The sequence below is a fragment of the Triticum dicoccoides genome, chromosome 3B, assembly GCF_002162155.2.
Source record: "Triticum dicoccoides isolate Atlit2015 ecotype Zavitan chromosome 3B, WEW_v2.0, whole genome shotgun sequence".
Lineage (NCBI taxonomy): Eukaryota > Viridiplantae > Streptophyta > Magnoliopsida > Poales > Poaceae > Triticum > Triticum dicoccoides.
Window position 1 is genome coordinate 33,391,891 of NC_041385.1, and position 6,376 is coordinate 33,398,266.

Sequence of the window (6,376 nt, forward strand, 5' to 3'; positions counted from 1 at the left end):
TCAAGTTCACGGTGCCACATTCCAATATTGCCGAATAGTGCTACCTCCGTTCTAAAATAATTCAAGTTCTGGATTTATCAAGAATCAAACTTATTTAAGTTCGACTACTAAGTTGATAGAAAAAATCATTAACGTCTAGAGCATCAAATTAGTCTCATGTGATTCTTTATGAAATTTATTTTCCTGTGATGCACATTTACTGTTGTACTAGATTTTAGCACATTTTTCTATGATTTGGTAAAAGTTAAGCAAGTTTGACTTACAACAAATCTAGGACTTCTATTATCTTGAAAGAAGAGGGTAGTACTATGTTGGAGGACTCGTTTCCGAATATAATAATCACGAGCACTACACTCTTGATGCTGGCGTTGACATGGTTAGTTTCATCATCAAGACTAGCCCGTTCTACAATGAAAATTAGCCAAAAACAATTCTTAAGATCTTCATGTAAATTCAGATGGTGTAGGAGTTGAATGAGACTTGGTTAATTCCGAGAGCTAGTTACACCCTTGGTTTTTTACAGAGAAGATGCTATTGTTTGAGACAAATAGTCAGTGGTAGATGCAGTTTCGAAAGGCATGCTCCGTGTTTTTTGCCGCGGAGTTTTGGATAATAGGTTACCCAACAGCACAATTTTGCCAGGAAAAAATTGATTGTACTTTATGTTTCATTTTTATCAGGACTTGGTGAAGATCGAGTGCCAAAGATGGAAGAGCAAGGGCGTGAACATCAGGTACGAGGTCAGACAAAACCGCAAGGGGTACAAGGCCGGCGCGCTCAAGGAAGGGTTGATGCGCGACTACGTGCGGGAGTGCGAGTTCATCGCCATGTTCGACGCTGACTTCCAGCCAGAGTCTGATTTCCTCCTGAGGACCGTCCCATTCCTCGTGCACAACCCCGACATCGCCCTCGTCCAGACTCGTTGGAAATTCGGTTAGCCAGCCCTCGTGCACTATGTTCTAATACTACTGTTTATGATTTTATAAGCAGGATCTAAAGCTTATTTTGTACTCTTTGTTGTGCAGTTAATTCGGATGAGTGTTTGTTGACAAGATTCCAGGAGATGTCACTGGACTACCATTTCAAGTTTGAACAAGAGGCTGGATCTATAGTGTACTCATTTTTTGGCTTCAATGGTACGTAAACTCGGTTTCATCATAGACCCCTTTAAAAAAGGGTTAAACCCAGGCCTCTGCATCATTGTCATGCACACAGCCATATCTTATATATATAGCTCAAGTATCCAAATGAACATGTTGAGTGAGTGGTTTGTTTGGGATATTTGCAACTTCCAGGGACAGCCGGTGTTTGGAGGATCTCGGCGATCAATGATGCCGGGGGGTGGAAGGAACGGATGACGGTGGAGGACATGGACCTGGCTGTTTGCACGGCACTGCTGGGCTTGAAGTTCGTGTATGTTGGCGCCGTCAAAGTAAGCCAAAAACAATGCTCTTTTATTTAGTTGCTTTTCTGTCAGAAATAATCAAACCCATAGAGACACAAACCTAAGGATGCTCGGACTTGTGCATGGTTAGGTCAAGAGTGAGCTCCCAAGCACATTCAAGGCATACTGATTTCAACAACACAGGTGGTCATGTGGACCAGCAAACCTGTTCAAGAAAATGTTGGTAGAGATTCTACAGAACAAGGTATGTATTTATTTGATATGTAAGGATGCATCACCACACACACCATCTTGTTGCCTGAAATTTATTTTACTCTGTGCAGAAAGTGTCGTTTTGGAGCAAACTCCACCTGTTGTATGACTTCTTCTTTGTTGGGAAGATCACTGCTCATATTGTGACATTCATCTACTATTGCTTTGCGATCCCGGTGTCCGTTTTCTTCCCTGAGATTCAGATACCTCTCAGGGGCGTGGTCTATGTTCCAACTGTTATCACCCTCTGCAAGGCTCTTGGATCACCAAGGTAACACGCACCCTAAGATCGAATGAGGGTTGTAATGTTTATTACATTCAGTTAACATCAGAAAGCCACTCTTTCAGTTCATTTCATCTGGTGATCCTCTGGGTCCTCTTTGATAATGTGATGTCATTGCACCGGATAAAAGCCACAATAACTGGTCTACTCGACGCTAGACGAGGCAATGAATGGGTTGTCACTGAGAAATTGGGAGATACCAATAAGACAGAGCCAGCCATGGAAGGATTAAATGATGTTCAAGTGATAGATGTCGAGCTATCGACGCCCCTAGTACCAAAGCTCGAGAAGAGGCGAACACGATTATGGGACAAGTAAGCAGAGTCTATTGTCTCGAAGTTAATACATTATGCTATATACTACTTTGGTTTTCTGTATAAACTACCGATTTGAACGTTTTCTAGTTTTGCCAAATAATGCCTGATTTGTGTGTTCTTTTATCAGGTACAACTGCTCAGAGATTTTTGTTGGAACCTGCATAATTATATGTGGCTGCTATGACGTGCTTTACGCAAACAAAGGATACTACATCTACCTCTTCATTCAAGGCCTAGCATTCCTCGTCATCGGTTTTGAGTACATCGGCACACGCCCTCCCGGCGCCGAATAAGCTACCATGCCATTCATGGAGCTGATACGCATGGTTATGACAAACCAAGTGCAAGTAAAGCCCCTCTCCTGCACATATCGATCTCAGAACATAACGATATACAATGATTTTTTACTCGGCCCTCGTCAGATCTGATCCAACCTTTAATTCTTTGCTGCCAAGAAGGCTATTAAAATTGCATGGTAGCTCATCTGATAATAACATGCTACCACGGGAGATGAACATTACTGAAGCATCATGACAGAAAGATGCATTCAACACCTGGAGGAATAACAAAAGTTGTAAATGAAATAACATGCTCTCTCAATTACTTACATTAGATTCTCTAAAAAATTATGTGCCAATGTACTTACTGATGTAGCTCATTCAGAATAGAGGATGCCCAGCACTTTGTGCGGTTGGGTTGTGTAGTCGGCCAAAACATGTAAATGTACATTTGCTCAACCCCATTTATAACTGTTGAATTCGGACAGGCCATAGAATGCAGTAACAAAAATTCAGACAAATGTTGGAATGCAGTGAATTCAGACATGTAGCTTAGCAAGCGAAGAAATATTTGTTTAATACTTACATGCATGTAGTCATAATGACAATGTGCTACTTCCTTCTCATTCCTTCCTTGCATGCATGTGGGCGTATTAATGGTCTCAGTTAACAAAAAGAAAAGTTGGCTTGCAAAGTAGTCATTAAATTTTACCTAGGTATCTGTAATTTGAGTTTGTGGCCTTGTATAAGGGAATAGAGAAAGTATAACTTTTTCGACGTGAGGCGGAGGAGGGAGATGTGCGCCCATGCTTATATGTGCGGGGTAGACTAAAGGTCAGTGCTTTGCTGAGCTCGGAACTCGGCATAGGAATCCCAACCGTCCAATAGACATTGCCACGTCTCCCGTGGGCCCACCTGCCAGGTCTTTGCCGAGTTTTTTTCCACGGGAGCTCGGCATCGACGTGACCCCTCACATCTCTGTCGCCTAGTTGTTGGTGGGGCCCACCTGTTAGGGCATGGCTCTTTTCACTATTTTAACCCTTTTAGAAAACTTTCGCACAAAATGAACTCCACGCAAAACTATTTCACGATATGACCCTTTTGGCAACGTCACAAGCCGTGACGTTTCTTCTCTATTTGGAAACGCCGAACTATCTAGTTTCTCCTTGTCGAGTTTCTCCTTGTCATCAAGTCCCTTTTTACGGGCACTGGACACACATTGATATTTGCCGAGTTATGTGGCACTACAGAGTTCAATTGCCTGGAAACTCGGCAGCCACCTTACACTGCCGAGCTCCTGATAAAAGGAACTCGGGGAACCTTGGAAACTCGACATCTGCAGCGTTGCAGTAGTGATTTGATTTTACTTTCTAAAGATTTGTAAAATTTACATAGGTTCACCGTAGGTGTAGGATTTTTTTTTATTTTTTTTTTTTGCGTTTATCTTGGTAGCGTGACACCCTTCCACGGTGCCAGTAGCGTAGTCACAACTTTTGTGAAGGTTGGGAAAACATGACGCTAAGTGCCTAATCTTTAAATCGGAATAGGGTGTTTGAATGGAAGCGGAGTATCTAGCCCGAGCTCATATGCTCCCTAATGAGCAGCAAAATTGAAAAAAGTAGCAAAAAGAAATCACAAAATTCTGAAAAATAAGTGGGGCAAACTTTCACAAATGCTCTCAGTGCTTGCATGTTTTCATCCCAATATTATTAAATTCATGCACCAGCCAACTCATTCAAAAGTCCGAACTGATGAAGGGAGACGGGCAATATATGCTATTTTAGTCCTTAGACGTGGGATCAATGTAGGCCGCAGAATCGTTTTATTTAATACTGCATTGGCTTGGCTCGGATACCATATTGAATTCATGCACCAGCCAACTCATCCAAAAGTCCGAACTGATGGAGGAAGGCGGGCAATATATTTCAACAGATATAATATTCATGGAAGTCGTGGTAAAAAAACAAGATCAATACTCCAAAAAATGCTATTTTCGAAAGCATTTTGGAGTGTTGTTTTTCTTTCTTTTTTCTTTTTGCTATGACTTCCATGAATGCTATTTCGGGGTGAAAATTTGCAAGCACCGAGAACATTTGTCAAAGTTTGCACCGAAAAATCAGATTTTTTTTTACTTTTTTGGAATTTACTGTTCATCCCGAGCTCACCTTGGGAGTAGAAGGGGACTTTCGTGTTAGAATACGCAACATATAAAATAGCCTTAAATTTCCAAACAATAATCCAATTAATAGTGAAGTGAAATATATAAACATAGTAATCATACAAATGTATGAACTAATAATAATATATCAGTATTCGGCCTCATAGACCAAAATAAAGTTGTGAGCACATCAAAAGTCATGGAACCAACATGCATAGAACCAAACTTCATGTTGCAAGCAAAAGTATAGTAATCCAAATTAATTACCATAAAAATATAGCTCTGCTTCTGTTTCCGGTTGCATATCATTACATTTTTTTGTTGAATTTTCATTTTCACTGCTTGCTCTATTAATCGAAAACCTCTTCATGTATGATACTTGATAAATCAAATTTTGAAGTTAACATATAATTATCTAAAACATATCCCTATGAAAAAGACTAGTTCCATGAAGTCATGATATGTCCCAATAGGTAATTGCACACGCCCTGACCATAAAATATTAACCCTAAATCTATCAATATTTTTGAATCATTACCAAGCTAGCACGTGAGAATACGCGGTTACTTGAAAAACTATGTTTAAGTGGCTGGTTAGAGCATCTACAGCCGGGCACCCCAAACCCTCCTCAAACACCCTGGCAGCTCGCCCGATCACAAAATTTCGACCCAGTCGGGCGCCTCAAATGGTCTCAAACGACCCTCATATGCAGCCCAAATATGGGACGGATATGAGGCCACCAGGGCACGCCTGTCACGTCGGACCCGACACACGTTGACCCACCCGACCCCCACATATATTCCTTCCCATCCGCTTGCCGGACCAAACCATAGCCAATTTACTCCACTCCCCTCCGCCACCCAAACTCGTCTCCGGCATGGTGGGCAGCGCATCCGAATCCTTCACCTCCAGACCGTCGACCCCGAGTACATCCCACGTGGCCCCGAGGAGGAGATGGTCGTCCGGCTTGCGCCCCGCCGCTCCCGGGACGAGGCCCGTGCGCGATAGCGCTCGGACTCCTTCCGTCAGGAATCTGTTGCGTCCGCCCAAATGGCGCATAAATCTGGCGCTAGGGTAGCCTTTGCTGCGTCACTGGAGGCGGTGCGGACCGTCTGGCGTCCGAACGCGGTGGCGGACGCGCAACCCCTCCGTCGGCACGCCAAGGTCATGGAAGCATCGTGGCATCGTCGACGCAACCATCGCGCGGTGTGCCTACCATGCGGGGCAGTCGGCGCGGGAGGCGGTGGCAGTTCTTGCGGCGGTGGATGTCGCCGAGACGGAGTCGCATTCTCCGGTGCCCCGTATGATGCACCACTCCGGGATCCGCAACCGCGTTGTAGTGGATGTCGCTGGCTTGTCCCAGAACGGATCCATCATCGATCTGACGTCCACTGGCATCCAACGGGTTCGGAGATCCGACGAGAAAGAGTAGGGCATGGGAGACGGCGGCGCCTTGAATCCCGTGAGTCGTCTTGTGTCCCATGCCCTACTCTACCTTGTCGGCGTCCGAACCAACACTCTGGGGAGCGCAGCCGGCTGCCGAATATGGCCACAGCGACCGGACGAGCTCTGCTTAAAGATCGCTACGTTGCATGTAATAATATGGATTTGAGGTTTCTACTTTGAGATATCCGGATGTGGTTTGCATTATTTGAGATGTGACTGGTCAGTGTCCGGGCGTCC

At 44.1% G+C, this 6,376-nt stretch overlaps 1 pseudogene; it reads left to right on the top strand.

Annotated features, from left to right (window-relative positions):
• The window catches only part of LOC119280650, a 3,769-nt pseudogene extending 1,219 nt beyond the window's left edge, over positions 1 to 2,550 (top strand).
• The last annotated feature ends 3,826 nt before the right edge of the window (positions 2,551 to 6,376 follow it).